This window comes from Panthera pardus, unplaced genomic scaffold (assembly GCF_024362965.1).
Source record: "Panthera pardus isolate Hobbes unplaced genomic scaffold, ASM2436296v1 HiC_scaffold_20, whole genome shotgun sequence".
Lineage (NCBI taxonomy): Eukaryota > Metazoa > Chordata > Mammalia > Carnivora > Felidae > Panthera > Panthera pardus.
The window spans coordinates 56,791,195-56,805,776 of record NW_026526766.1 but is presented as its reverse complement, the minus strand read 5'-3'; the positions used below and the strand labels follow the sequence as shown (position 1 = coordinate 56,805,776).

The 14,582-nt window shown below is 42.0% G+C and overlaps 1 protein-coding gene across 8 annotated transcripts in view; it reads right to left on the bottom strand.

The window, feature by feature from the left end:
- Positions 1–14,582, bottom strand: part of UNC13B (unc-13 homolog B) — a 252,575-nt gene that overhangs the window by 53,174 nt on the left and 184,819 nt on the right. The gene's annotated exons all lie outside the window — the stretch shown is intronic.

The following is a 14,582-nucleotide window of genomic DNA, read 5'->3' as shown; positions in this document are numbered from 1 at the left end:
AACTTGGAGAAAAAAAGTTTTCTAAACTTAATTCTAGAGTAAGGTGGTATTATGTAAGCATAGTCATTGTCCAGACTCAGGAACATTAAGCATGTTTGGATCTGGAGGGGCATGTGGCCAAAGACACACATGTGGTGGACACACAGCAGGGAATGAAGGAGGCTCAGGAACAGCCTGGAGTCCTGAACTCCGTTTAATAGTCCCCAAGGGCTTGGTGCAGCCTAATCAACACACAGGTTTGGCTTTCCTCCTCCACAGTGCATCTCGTCTAATGCCTCTTTCAGAGCACCAGGTTAAGTGATTTTCCAGAGTAACAGAGGATTGCTCTAGCCCTCTGGCCTAGAGAAAACAATGCATAGGACAGGAAGGAAGTTGGTTATATCAGAGGGCTCCAAAGTCCTTTGCTGTTCTCCAAAAAGGTGAAGACAGCTTGCCACCAGACTTGCCCCTAATACCCTAAGCTACCAGGGACTACCACAGAGGTAAAGATGACTATTACCTTATATGGGGTGGTTATCCATTTCCTTTTTACTGGAAACATGCAAAGTGTAGGGAAGGAGCAGAGTATAAAGTACAAAGAGAAAAGCTAAGAGCCCAGGAATGCATGGGACTGCCAATACTTTCTGCCTCTGCTAGGTTACCCTGGGAGGGGTAAGACTGGTTGGTGGGAGACATGTAATCCTTCATGTTCTTCAGTCGGAGATGATTTCCCCATTTTCTAGATTTGATCTGTATTTCTAAATTGTCTCAACTCCTGCCTCCCTTTCTTTTTCCCAGTACTCAAGTTAACCCCAAAAGGGGAAAATTGCCTGGGAAGAACACAAGCTGACAGCTCCCACAGGAATTCATTTTAAGGAAAGGTCACCATCTACAGTTTGTGGGCTTAAAAGTTAAAAGCACTGTGCTTTCCTAGACTAGGAAGAATCAGAAGCATGAGTCACAAGACTTGGGATAAAGATCAAACTGACCCCTTTTACTGGAAATAACTAGGCCAAGAACCAAAAGTCAGAAACTAGATTAATTCCCACTTCATGTCTTCCCTTCTTCCCTGTAGCTCATCTAAAAATTCTGCTCCATCTAGGAATTCCTCACCTAAGGATGCTACCCATTCTGTGAGGCACTGCAGAGGCCAAATTAATGCCTTTTAAGCACTGTTGATTTACTCCTATGTCTCAAAGGGCCAGGATCAGCTATATCCCTAATCAGGCCAACTCACTGTACTCTGTGACAGGGGGAGAGAGAGGGATAAAGAGGAGATGTTCTATATGCACAACCAGAACTGCTGGGTCTTAGGATTAGTGCCTAGCTGTCTAAACAGCACAGGTACCAATTCTAAGACTGATTCATCAAATTATTCCTTCTCTCCTTCCACAAGTGCACATCTGTATTTCCAAAGCTACCCTCTTTTACTCCCCCCAACTGTGCAAGGTCTAGGTGCCTCTGCTTTGGTCTTGGTATCTTAGCTTTGAACAAGGTCCCTGGCCCAATAAGGACTGGAACTGGTAATCAGCCTTTCAAGTTTGTCTCAAAGAGAAAGACTGCTTACTGAACCAAGATGAAAGTTCTGTGTATGACCAGACCACATGAAGCCATGAGCGAGTTCTACTAGATTGAAAATCAAAAGACTTAAGTCAGGTCTTGCTTCACCAATGATCTTGGATTAAACACCTGACTTCTCTGTTCCTTAGTTTCCTCACCTGTACAGTAGGGAAAATAGTCACAGGAATGTTACGAAGCATGCCACCACCCATAAAAGGTATGATTTGAGTAAACCATGACTTCTATCCTAGCCCCAAACTCCTATCTTTCCTAGTCTCTTTTTATGGTCTGTAGCACTGCCTGCAATCATACCACTGACATGTGTCATTCTTTGTTAATCCTATTTTCTTCTAGAAGTTTTTTTTTCTTTTTCCTTAAGATTAAAAAAGGAAGCAAAACATTCAGTTCCCAGTATTTTGCTCAGGTGACAAGGGGCTTGCCATGTTCCCTCAGGCAGTCTGAAAGCATGCAGAAGGGACAGATACCTATAGGAGGCAAGTTTTTCTGTTCAAAGGCTGGTGAGGCCCAGAACCCATTGCCAGGTCTTCCAAGACCAGCCCCATTTAGGTCCAGAGAAAGCAGCTTTTCAGGAACAAAAATGAAACTGATTCTCCCGCTATTGCTTCAATGCAGGCCAGGTTAACTTCAGGCCTATTTGTTTTTCAGATCAATACTCCAGATAGGCTTGGTTTAACTTCCTAGACAGTCTTGCCAGCTGTCCCCTCCAAGAGTGCAGTGCCCACAACACTGTCTGGCAAGTCATACAAGGGGCAAATGGCATAGTCACTATGTTCAGGGTCTTTCCCTACAGCCTCCTGAAGGACTGAAGGCAAAGCTGCCTGGTTTCCTACGTTACTAACAAATAGGAAATTTCCAACTAGAGCTGCCATAGCAACTTCTTCCAGCCTCAAAGAAAGATGCTTGCTTCCATATTAAACAAACTCTCCCCAAACCTTCTTATGAATTGGTAATCACTACCCTGGATGAACTTAAGAATCACCTTCTGGGGATATGGGTTCCCCAAAGGCACCAAACCCACTCAGTCATCCAGATATTTAGGTTTTGAAGCAGAGGACAGAGTTCAATGTAATGCCCAGAGAATCAACCAGTTACTTTGCCCAGAACCCAATAGGATACCAGAAGCCAGAATAGGCTAAAAGGGCAACCCTTAGGGCCAAGAGGCCCAAGTCAAGTCCACCTACTCCCCCAGCCTCTCTTTGCTACTACTGTCCACAGGAATAAAATAACAAGGGCCAAAGAATGAGGACAGTTTGACCTCTAAATCAATTCAATTGACCTGTCAGGCACCAAGCTATGTGCCAGGAATGTAAGACACATGGTCCCTGCTTTCTAATATATTAAGGTTTGGAGAAGGAAATAGGCATATTCACCATCACAAAATAAAGCAAAACATGTTATAATGCAAGTTGTAATAAACAATAGATAATAGACATTAATTCCAATGATGGGGGAATGGAGGGGCAGTGAGAGGCCCAGCAAAATCAGGACAGGGAAAGCCATAGAGAAGTAATATTTGAGCCAGAATGGGATAAAGAGGCATTGGGGTCCACCCAGCTCAACTTGACCCTCTGGACTCCTTCAAGATACCCAGAGCCGTCATTCTGCCCTGTCCTATTAGCCTATCTACTCTAGTCAACTTTTCAAACTTCATACACACACTCTAAAAAGTGACCACACCTTTCTCCTTTCTGCTATCTTTCTAAGGAATGACTAAACCTAGGAAAAATAAGGAAACCCTTTCAAGGGATATCTCCGTTTGAAAAGGGAACACATCAAAATAAAATAAATAAATCAAAAGTAGTAAGCTTCAACAAGAGAGCTGAAAACTATGGCAGGGAATAAACCCTTAAATCGCATCAGCACCAACGTACCAAAAAAAGTCAAGAAGAAAAAAAAACAACTCAGTTTTCTGAAATGGCTGATTCTTTTGTGTCTTTCTCTACCTTACCAAATAAATGTGATTAGGAATGCGAGTATTCCTTGTAAAATTGCTTCTGACCCAAATCTTGGCTGGGAGGAAACAGCTGGGGACCTCTGGGAACAGGCCAGAACTCTGTATATGTATCAAGCAGCCTCTCACTTTGTGTGAAACAAGCCCAGAAGGCAGAGAGCTAAGGGAGGATGCAGCCTTCAAAGGGTTGGAATATCAAGACCTCAAAATGAAGAATGAATGCCAGTCATGAGAGCTGGGTATTCTTGCCCTGCCCTGCGCTCCCTTTCAGCAGTACCAAGGTTTACTATACCAAGGAATATAACCAACCATAAAGCAAATACATATGCACCCAGAATCAGATACTCATGACAAAGACTCTCTCCTTTGATCAAACCTGAGTCAGGTTGCTCTGAGTCCTCTTTCTGACAAGGCCCCTGACCTTCAGCTCTGTTTGTTCAGTCCACTTTTAGCAAGAATCCTGCTGGGTCAGTTTAGTGAAAATTCTTCACCTTTGATATCTGACCAAATTCCTTAACCACCACCTTGGTGTGCCTCCAGCAAAACTCCTGTCAGGTCAGTTTAGCCAGACTTCCCCTTATCCTTGATGTTTCCTCTTAGTAATTTTCCATTCACTGACCCTCACCCTGTTCCTTAGCTATAAATTCTCAGTCTTCCTTGTATTCAGAGTTGGGCTCAATCTCTCTCCCTTACTGCAATACCCCAATGTAGTCTGCCTTACAGCCTTTAAAAAACGTCACAACGTTTTTTTCTTAAGCATCATCATACTTTTTTCCATACTACTTCAAGGTTCTCATGAATAGACTGAAGAAGGCATGTGAGCAGGTATGTCTAGCCTCTAAAAACTACCCCCTCCCCACAAAAAAAAACCCACATTCTCTATCTCCTTACTCTGCTGTAGTTTCTTCAGAGAACTTATTACTACCTACCTGATACATCATATATTTGTTTGCTTGTTTATTATGTGTCTCTTTCCCCTACCTCTTTATTCTGGAATGTGAGTAGAGACTGTTTGGCTCACTGCTATAGAACTGTTTTGCTCACAGCACCTAGAACAGTGCCTGGCACATAGGGTGCTCAAAACAAATTAAATCTTACCATTGAATAAAAGGAATCAGAACACCAAATCAGAGAAGTTTAGATTTGAAAGAGACTCTTATACAGTACTAGGCCTGGAATCTCATACTACATTGTGATCTAGCCTATGGAGTAGTTTTGTTTAGCTATCACAGTGTTTTCCTAAATTTTAAATGTGAAAGTCTTTTAGGGAGGACAGCTATTCTAGGTTCTCAAAAGTTCTATTACCCAAGTTTAAACCCTTCACCCAAAATGATACCCTTGCTTTTGTTCATCTGTTTTACTTTGGCAGCCCCCTGAATGGGAGGTTCTTGCTTGAGGACTCACAGTGGATGTGAATTCCATTACAATGGAAGCTGTGCTTTGTTTTTGATCTCCCAATGCCTGGCACAGGGCACTACTATCCCAAGCATATGACCTGACACAGTGGGAAGTCAGTGCCACAGAAAGGATAAATGAGTGATGGCAGAGCTGCATTAGAATACAAGTCTCCTAATTTCTAGTCCACTTTTGTTTCCCTCACAATATGCTGCCTTCCAGTTCTAGGTTTATTTTTAGACTGATGGCTTATCACCCTTTTTTATTGTAAAAACTAAGTTGGGAACTTCTCCCTAAATATACTTAAATTTTTCTGGAGTCTCATTCAAGACAAATAAAGAGGGTAGTGGCAGCCCCAGCCTCTGCTAGAGGCTGGTAATTAGTCTGTATCTCTCTAGGATATGAGACTAGTAGGAAGAGGCTGTGCCATGGTTCCTTGTCATTCCCATAGTTGCTATCATGAGGCTTCCATTTGTTCTTCCAGCTGGAAGAGGTGCCCTGATCCTTGTGCTAATGATAGGTCTAGAGCAGCAGTGTCCAATAGAAATATAATGTGAGCCACATATGTAATTTAAAAATTTCTAGTAGCCACATTAAAGTAAAATAAAAAAAGTAAAATTTACTTTAATATATTTTATATAATTCATTATCCTATCATTTCAACATGCGTTCAATATAAAAAATATTCATCATATATTTGCATTCTTTCTTTCATGCTGAATCCTCGTATTCTGTTACATATCTTACATTTACAGCACATCTCAATTGAGAGTAGCCTGTCTGCCAAGACAAGTACTCAACTACCACATATAGCCCGTGGCTACCATATGGGACACACAGGTCTAGAAGGCTGGGATGGGGGACACTCTGGAGAGCCTTCAAAACCTGGCAGCAGATGTTCATTACAGGCTGCCATCCCAGGGGCAGCAGAATGCTCTGTTCTTTCATTCATCTTTTCACCTGCTCAGTTTGATCCTAGCTGGAGGTAGCACATTTCCATTTTATGACACGTTCAATCCTCAAAGCTACAAAGAACAAAGTATTAAGGCCCTAAACTGCAGAGGATGAGACCTTTTCTCTCTTTCAATCTGACCCTTTCTAGATCCCCTGTAGCAATATGTAGCTTCTTTCCAATACTTTGGGCAAAACTACAGGTGAAACCTAATTACTTCAATAGAAGCTACCCTTTACAGGGAAGACTTAGAGACTTCTCACAGACAAGAGCATAATCTCAATGCTGCTGAGTCAAAGATAGACTATCCTATACAACTCACACTAGAGGGAAATGTAACAATAGTAAAATTATATTTGTTTAGAATCTTATAGTTTACATGATTCCTATTTTATCATGACATCTTTTATCATCAGAACCCTATGAGGCAGGAAGGAAAATCATTCTGATTTCATAAATGAGAAAAATGAAGCTCAGAGAGGCTAAATGACTTGACCAAGGTCACTGAGGAGACCTAAGATTTAAAAAGGGGTCTACATTCTATAGTTAGTGCTATTTTTACCATACATGCATGATGAAAATGGACAGATTATTATGCATGTGTATACACACTCAACATTGAGGAAACTCAGGATGACTTTTCTGTCTATATGGCATATGCACATGAGAGGGAAGAATTAATACATCAGACAGAAGAACAGTATAAACACACTCACACAATGGAAAAATAGAAGGGTTTCTTAATATACACAGGCATATACCAGAAGAGGAAAGTTACCTGAGTAAACACACACACACACACACACGAAATAAAAGAGGAGATTATATATCTATCTATATATAGATACAGATATAGGCACATGGAGGAAGATATGGTTTGTGTATAAGCATTTAAAAGGAATGAATGAGTTGAATGAGTTTCTATTATGTACACACAGGAAGGAATGACCAGGTTATTTATAAACATGGACATATCAAGAGGTGGAAACAGATTATTTGTATACAAGTATGCACACATTCAGAGGGCTGGCTAAGTTATTTACATACATACAGGAGTGTAAGAGTACCAAGGAAGAACAGATAGTCAGATTATCAGCATATAAACACATGCACGTGAAGATTCTACCCTCAGGGCTGAGTATGCCATTTTTCACTCATTCTAATGACCCCCACCAGCAAGTTGGCTCCAGCAGTTATGTAATTAATGTAGCTCCTCTGTATTCCACCCACAAATGCTTTGCTTTTGTCCCTGCTTGTCATTCAGTCAGTCATACACTCGATACCACTTACCTTGCTGCTGCAACCAAAGTAAGAGTTAAAGAAATGAAAAGGAAAAAAAAAAAAAAACCATTAAAACCACAAATTCTCAAGTTTTAGAATACAAGTGCCGTCTTTAAGAGGAAATCCATTCAGGAGCACTCCCTGGTTTGACAGAGAAGCCACAGGATGAACTTTCTAAGCCACAGCATGGCTTCTTGCCCAACAGACAAACAGAGCCAGGGAGCTATTATTCTCAGTTGCACCAGCTGGCTGGCTCCATGGTGCAAAGTTGATGATAGGAACAATGCCCAGCAGAGAAATCCCCTCAGTGAAAGGCTGGGCAGGAGTCTCGCTGGCTACAAATCTAGAAATCCAATCTGGTCCACACCTCTGCTGAGGGGGACTCTGATGACCAGCCTGCTGAAGGCAATAGCAGCCAAACTTCAACTGGATGTGGAATTCTAACCCAATCGATTCCGGGCTTTGAGACTGAGACGGAAAGCAGGGCAGCTACTGCTCCTGCTGCTGCTCCTCCTCCTCTCCAGCTGCTTCCTGCCTGCAACCTCCCATAGGGCACCAGCTCTCCTCACACGTTCCTGGCGCACACACCCCCTTTCCCAGAACACTCACGCACACACAAACCTCGCCAGCAAGCTCACTCACACACCCTTGGTGAGTGTCTCTCCCACTTGCTAAATATAGATCTTACTCTCTCCCCTCCCCCATTTCTTCCTCTTGTTCTTCTCCCCACCCTCCCTTCTTCTCCCCTGCCTATCCACCTCTCTCAAGTCTGGGCTATAGGATATAAAGAGACTTAAGACCAGCAATCTATAGTTTGAAGAGCTCCCAGTCTCAGAGAGAAGACAGAACACAGCAAGAAATTACCAGAGCACAATACAAAGGCAATCATGCCTTCTACTGAAACAAACGCTAGGTTTTTTTTTTTAGTTGATTGTTTCATTTTTGTTTTTGTATCTATATTATCTGCTATCTGCATTTGGTGAAGCTGGAAAACAGGTGAAGTGCCCACGTGCAGTTAGCATCAAATAGCACTATGTTCTCAGAGTAGATACCTAGTCCAGTTCTTCCTGAACAGCCACAGCAAAAGAACCAACTGGAAAACAAGAAGTCCCTTAGGCTGTGCCAAGGCAATGATTAGAGAGATGTAATGATTAGAGAGATGTAAGGGAAGCTGGGTGGGCTAACATAAACCCTCTATTGCAGAAGTCTGGACCACAGATTGTTTGGGTATCCAGAATTAGGATAGCCTCAAGTGTAATCACATTAACCAAAAGCTGTTTACGATTCAAGGCTCCGGTTTCATGATCCCAAATCTCCCAGCCCCTCTTTGCCAATGGCAGCCCCATCTCCATGGAGACTTGCTAGTCAGGTGGCTCTCACATGGCCCTAATTCCTAATAACTCAACAATTCTACTTAGGACTCATCAGGAAATTGAATGTCCTTATCTTCAAAGAGCACTCAAGTTGTTCATTGCAACATAATGCCAAACATAAGCCAGGGACCCCTGAAGCCCTGGAGCTTAAAATGCCAAATACATCAAATATATAATACCCCTTTCTACTCTGCACCCACAGGACAGCAAAAACACTGTTTGAGTCCAAAGAATCTCAGAATTCTTCTCAATATAGGGCTCCAATTACCAGTAACAATCCAGTGAAGCCATTCCTATTCTACCTCCTCTGAGCCTGATCTAATGAGAGAAAGCCCTTCTCTTCCTTAGGCCAACAGAAGGTGGACAGGTTTGATTCAGTCAGCATGTCCAAACCAGGCTCTCAAATCTTGCTACTTCTGCTGCCCTGCAACATTCTTCATGACAATCTACAGTAAAACATGGCCCTGATAGCCAAGAATTAGGCAGTCAGGCTATGGGGGCCACCCTAAAAACTGTCACTGTGGAACAGGCAGCCCTATATGGTAGATAACATAAGCTTTTAAAGGAGGAATGATTTCCTTGGCTTATCCAAGATCCTGAGGAGAAAGTGTTGATTCCAGAGCCAACATTTGCCTCCCTACTGCCTTCTTCCAGTAACATTGCTTCCCCCTCAACCCAGGAAGAAAATTTAGATTCCAAAAGATGCTAAACAACCCATTTCTTAACCATCCACCTCATTATGCAGCCAACACTAACAGCAGAGCAAATACCTCCTAACCCAGTCGGGAGCTGGCTGGGTGACAGAAGAGATAAGGACTGACAGTGCAACTATAACCACATCTAAATACAGAAAAAAAATCATTTGAAAAGTGTCAAATTTCAGTGGAAGTCACAGCCAATTTAGAGGAGCTTCCCATATTTCAGCCAGAAGAGGTAAAGGGTTTAAAACAAGAAATATAGGGAAGACTGATTAAATCAGAATTCCCTCCCACTCAAAGAGCCCGGAGAAGTGGCTGTCATTATCAGGTTTGGGGCTGGGATTCCTATTCTAAGAAACTCAAACTCTCAAGACTAGAAATGATCTTCAGAGCTAGGATACTGCCTAACGGACCTACTTCTTCCTGACTCATCCACCAGTGGCTCCAAGACCTGGGTGAGGTTTCTAGATGTTATACCTGAGGCTAATGCGGCCCTCTCTTGTCCATCTGCCTAGTCAAACACATTCAGCCCATATTCTAAGCAGCTTGAGTTTTCCAGAAAAATAAAGGCTCAGACAGGAGAAGATGTGTTTATGACATGAGGCACAACAAATATGCAATCTCTAGTTCATGGTCTTCAAACTTCACAAGACAGCTTATATGGCTTTGACCATAAATTACTTTTGTATCTTTCCAACTTCCCATGTTTCACCAAAAACACAGAGAGTAAGTGGTAAATAGCTGTCCATGTACATTCTGGGTAAAAAAGCAGGCTCCCTCTTCTACTATTCAACAGGGCCCAGAGAGGGCCCACAGACTGCCAGACATCATAGGACCAAAGGAGAGATCTCCTCTGTGGTCTAGCCTTTTAGGATAGACACACAATTTCTGTTTCCTGAGCCGTGTAAGCAACGATGCAGTCCTTTGTTACAGTGGATCTGGCTCTTGGGAGTCCTAGGCAGGCTAAAAGGATGGGGGTGCTTTTCAGAGGTAAGAAATAGCACAAGCACCCACCTCAGTTGGGAAGCTTCCTCAAAGCAGGGCTTTTCAAGACCTAGCTGGGCAGAATTGGAGAAACAGATTGGGTTAAGAAGGAAAAGGCATTTATCCAGAAGCTGTGAAATGCTCTGAACAGACATTCTCAAGGTCTGGTTCCCAATTTAAATCTTTGCAGGGATCTTCGCCTAGAGATAGATGAGTCAAGATGGAAATTCAACATGAGACACTGACACTCACGCAGAGTTGTGGGAAGGTTCAGAGCTGCAGGAGCTCTAAAGGGGAACCAAATGGGTGGGTTAGTCAGAAGACCACCTGGCACACAAAATTCATCCTCGGTTAAAGCATCTGAGTGGAGTCACAGGGATACTGGAGGAGGGGCTCACCAACCACAATTCTCCACTCTCATACAAACCAGTCTAAGTCTCCCTCAGGCCAGATACAACTGGTCCAAAAGCAAAGAATGTGCCTGCTCCAAACCTGGCCTGCCCTTTCAGGTGTCATTGCCAGAGAATGGCTGGGTCAGGACCAGCAGGTACCTATCTCGTCTCCCAATGCTGACAATCACATATGAGGATACAAAGGATAGGTGGAGCCAAAATCTAACTTACATCAGAGTAAGTCTGTGACTCCTTTCCTTCTCTATCACCAAGTAAAGCCAGAAGCAACATGAGAGGCTGACATGGGTCACACAAGTAGGATATGTTTCCTGAGGAAAATGGTTTGTTCTGGTGGCTGAGAAAAGTCTTTTTTTTAACCCCTGTACAATTATGCCCTCCATAAACTACTGAGTGATTGCATGAAGCAGAGAATTATGGGCAATGGGAGGTGAATCTCCTCCTTCCCTCAGGAACATTCCACCCAAGGAGAGTTATGAGCCTGGCAGATATGTGCTGACTTTACTGATGTGCTAAGACATAGCTGCTACACAGACTAAATGAGACCTGACAAGCTGCAAGGCAGGCCTAAGGAGTCACAAATTGCTGACAAATTTCAGTCCTACAATCAGGTCAAGCACCATCCTGATTAGCAAAACCTTAAACATGAACAGGGATAAACTCAGTACTGCTAGGCTAAACAGGTTTTTAGCCTTTACCTACAAAAGGCTGTGGCCCCATTTCCATTCAAGGACTAATGATTAAAGACTCATAATCAGGGGCACCTGGGTGGCTCAGTCGGTCAAGCTTCCAACTCTTGATTTTAGCTCAGGTCATCATCTCATGGTTCCTGGGATGTAGCCCCACTTCAGGCTCTGCACGGACAACACGGAGCCTGCTTAAGATTCTCTCTCCACCCTTCCCCTGCTTGCTTTCTCTCTCTCTCTCTCTCTCTCTCTCTCTCTCAATCAATCAATACTCATAATCAAAGTAGTCTATGTAGTAGACTACTATGTAGTAGTCTATGTAGTAGACGTCTATGTAGTAGACTACTATGTAGTAGTCTATGTAGTAGACTACTATGTAGTAGTCTATGTAGTAGACTACTATGTAGTAGTCTATGTAGTAGACTACTATGTAGTAGTCTACAGCCCTCTCACATAAACCTGTTCAAAAGTCATAGCTCCCAGATTTAGAACTAAGGCTACTCCTGAACTAGTATCTGCTTATATATGTCCCAGTCTAATCCACAAAGTACAATGGCCCTGCCTCAATTTCTTTACCCCAAGGAAGCCAAGGGGCCACATGTGGAGGATTCTCTAATGGGAATCCAAAATTTGAAATTTCATGGGGAAATGAACCCTTTGAGGGCACCAGGGTGGTTCAGTTGGTTAAGTGTCCAACTCTTGATTTCTGCTGAGGTCATGATCTCATAGTTTGTGGGATTGAGTCATGTGTCAGGCTCTGCACTGACAGCATGGAGCCTGTTTGGGATTCTCTCTCTCCCTCTGCCCCTCCTCCCACTTGTGTGCACTCCCTCTCTCTCTCTGTCTCTAATAAGCAAACATGAAAGAAAGAAAGAAAGAAAGAAAGAAAGAAAGAAAGAAAGAAAGAAAGAAAGAAAGAAAGGAAGAAAGAAAGAAAGGAAGAAAGAAAGAAAACCTTTGTACTATAAGGAGACTATATTCTAACTGGCTTAATATTTATCAAATACCTCCTTCAGTTCTTTGTGTTTTGTTCTGAAATATACCTAGAGTAAACCCAAATCTGGAGAATTCTCTTGGTGTAAGACCCTGTTTCCAGAAGCTTTTCAAAATATGTTCCTAGTTAGCATATGAATCTCAAGTGTCTTGAGAATCAATGAAGAGACCTAAAAGAGGAGGGTTTTTCCTATAGGGTTCTTCGTATATTCAAAAATATCTGGTATGAAGCACTGAGTTATAGGAAGATAGCTAACATTCAAAGGGGAAGAGAAGGCTTAAGAGAGACAAATCTCTTAAGGATCTCTGACAATGGAAGCATGGTGGGGAGAAAAGAAAGTATTCAACTGGATGAGGCAAGAGAGAATGAGACTTAACCAAGAAAGCAAGGAATGCAGAGGGAAAGCCTGTTGGTGGTGCTGGCATTGGAGCCCTATACTGCAGCTCATCCATACCAACCAACTACACATGGAGATGACTTCCCTGCTCACACACAAAACCTTAAAATCTCTCTATTCTAACTTTCCATCCAGTAACAGAATCCCCTGCGAAACCCTTTGCTCCCATCACATGTCACTAAGTCTAATCTATTTTACCTTCCTATCTATAAAATCTGTCTCCTTCTCTACAACCTTTAGTTTGGGCTTCACTACTTCTCATTTGAGTTATTGCAAAATATTCATCCTCCCTAGTCTACCTTCCTTTAGAACCACCCCCCCTACTCCCAATCAAGTTTTGATAATTTGTTAGAGGAATACCTACCTTTTATAGCCCTTAGAAGAAATTAACCCTGCTGACACCTTGATCTTGGACTTCTTGCATCTAGAGCTATACAACAATATATTTCTGTTGTTTAAGCCACCCAGTCTGTGGTACTTTGTTATGGCAGCCCTAGCAAACAAATACAGTACCTTTAAGAATTACTAATACAATGCTACCAAAATTTTTTTTAAATAATAAATAAATACCTATTAAGTACCTAGGTGTTGTACCAGGCATGATGAAAAGATACAATCTTTGCTCTTAGGGAGTTCATAACCTAATAGGGGAAATGTTATAGCATGGGCATTGTTATATCCATATTACATATTCTAAGGAAGAAGAGTATTAGATTTTGTGCTTGGTTGACTGGTAGTGCCATTTACTGAAAGGATATACAGGAGATGAGGTGGAGGAGAAAGAAAAGACAATCAGTACAGTTTGAACATACTGTATGTGGTGCCTGGAAAATTCTGCCATAACAAGATCCATAGGCAGCTGGATATGTGAGTATGGAACTCATGAAAGAAGACTGAGGTAGAGATAGCAATTTGGGATCCATCAGTTTACAGGTAAAGACATGAGTGAGATTATCTAGGATAGAGAATGAGGTGGAAAACAGAGCCCTAGGAATCACCAAGTTTTAAGGGGCAAGCAGATGAGCAGAAATGCTATAAAGGAAACAAAGATGAAGCTGTCAGATAGAAGAAAAAGACTTGGAGAGAAAGATATCACAAAAGCAAACAGGAAAGAGTGTTTTAGGGAGAAACCAGTCAACAGTTTTTATCTCACCTGTCACAAGAAATGCTCCAGGATGCTCCAAGGGCATCTAGAATGCCCTTCCTAACTTGTCATCTTTGTCTATTTATGTCCAAATGTCCTCAGGTACGGACCAAATAAACACATTTCCCTAGCATGCTTAAAGATGACAACCAGCAAAGAGAAGTACAAGCCCAAGGAATTAGGGAAAATTATTTCCTACAATTTACCTCTACTCTTTGGCTTCAGGAAGTCTTATTTTATATACTATGACAGTACTTCAGACTGTGCCTGTTTTGGAATGGTGGTAAATCTCACTGTATTGTTTACAGAAAGAATGCCACTTACAAGGAGCCATGATTTCTTTAATGGCATGTTTATAAACAGAAAGCAAGTTATCCCTTGATTTCCATCTTTCTAAGCTTCTATTATTTTATTTCTTGGACATTTCCTGATACTTAATAACATATTCCTGACTCGGTACCCTCTGGGAATTCATCTGACTTCTCTGAGCACCCTAACTCAAAGGGTTTGCTCCCTCCATTTTTTGTTGTCCCTCATTTCTTTTGCAACCAATTACTTATATTGCCTGGTAATATCGTTTCATAGTTTTAAGCAACAGTTCCACAAAACTTTTCTGAGTGTCTATTAAGTATCAGAAACTATGCTAGGAATTGTATTCAGTTCCTGACCTCATGTGCAATCTAACAAAGGAGTTAAAGCATATATATGGATATTGAAAATACAAGTAGCAGAAGTAACAAGAAAATGTGGCCAGGAA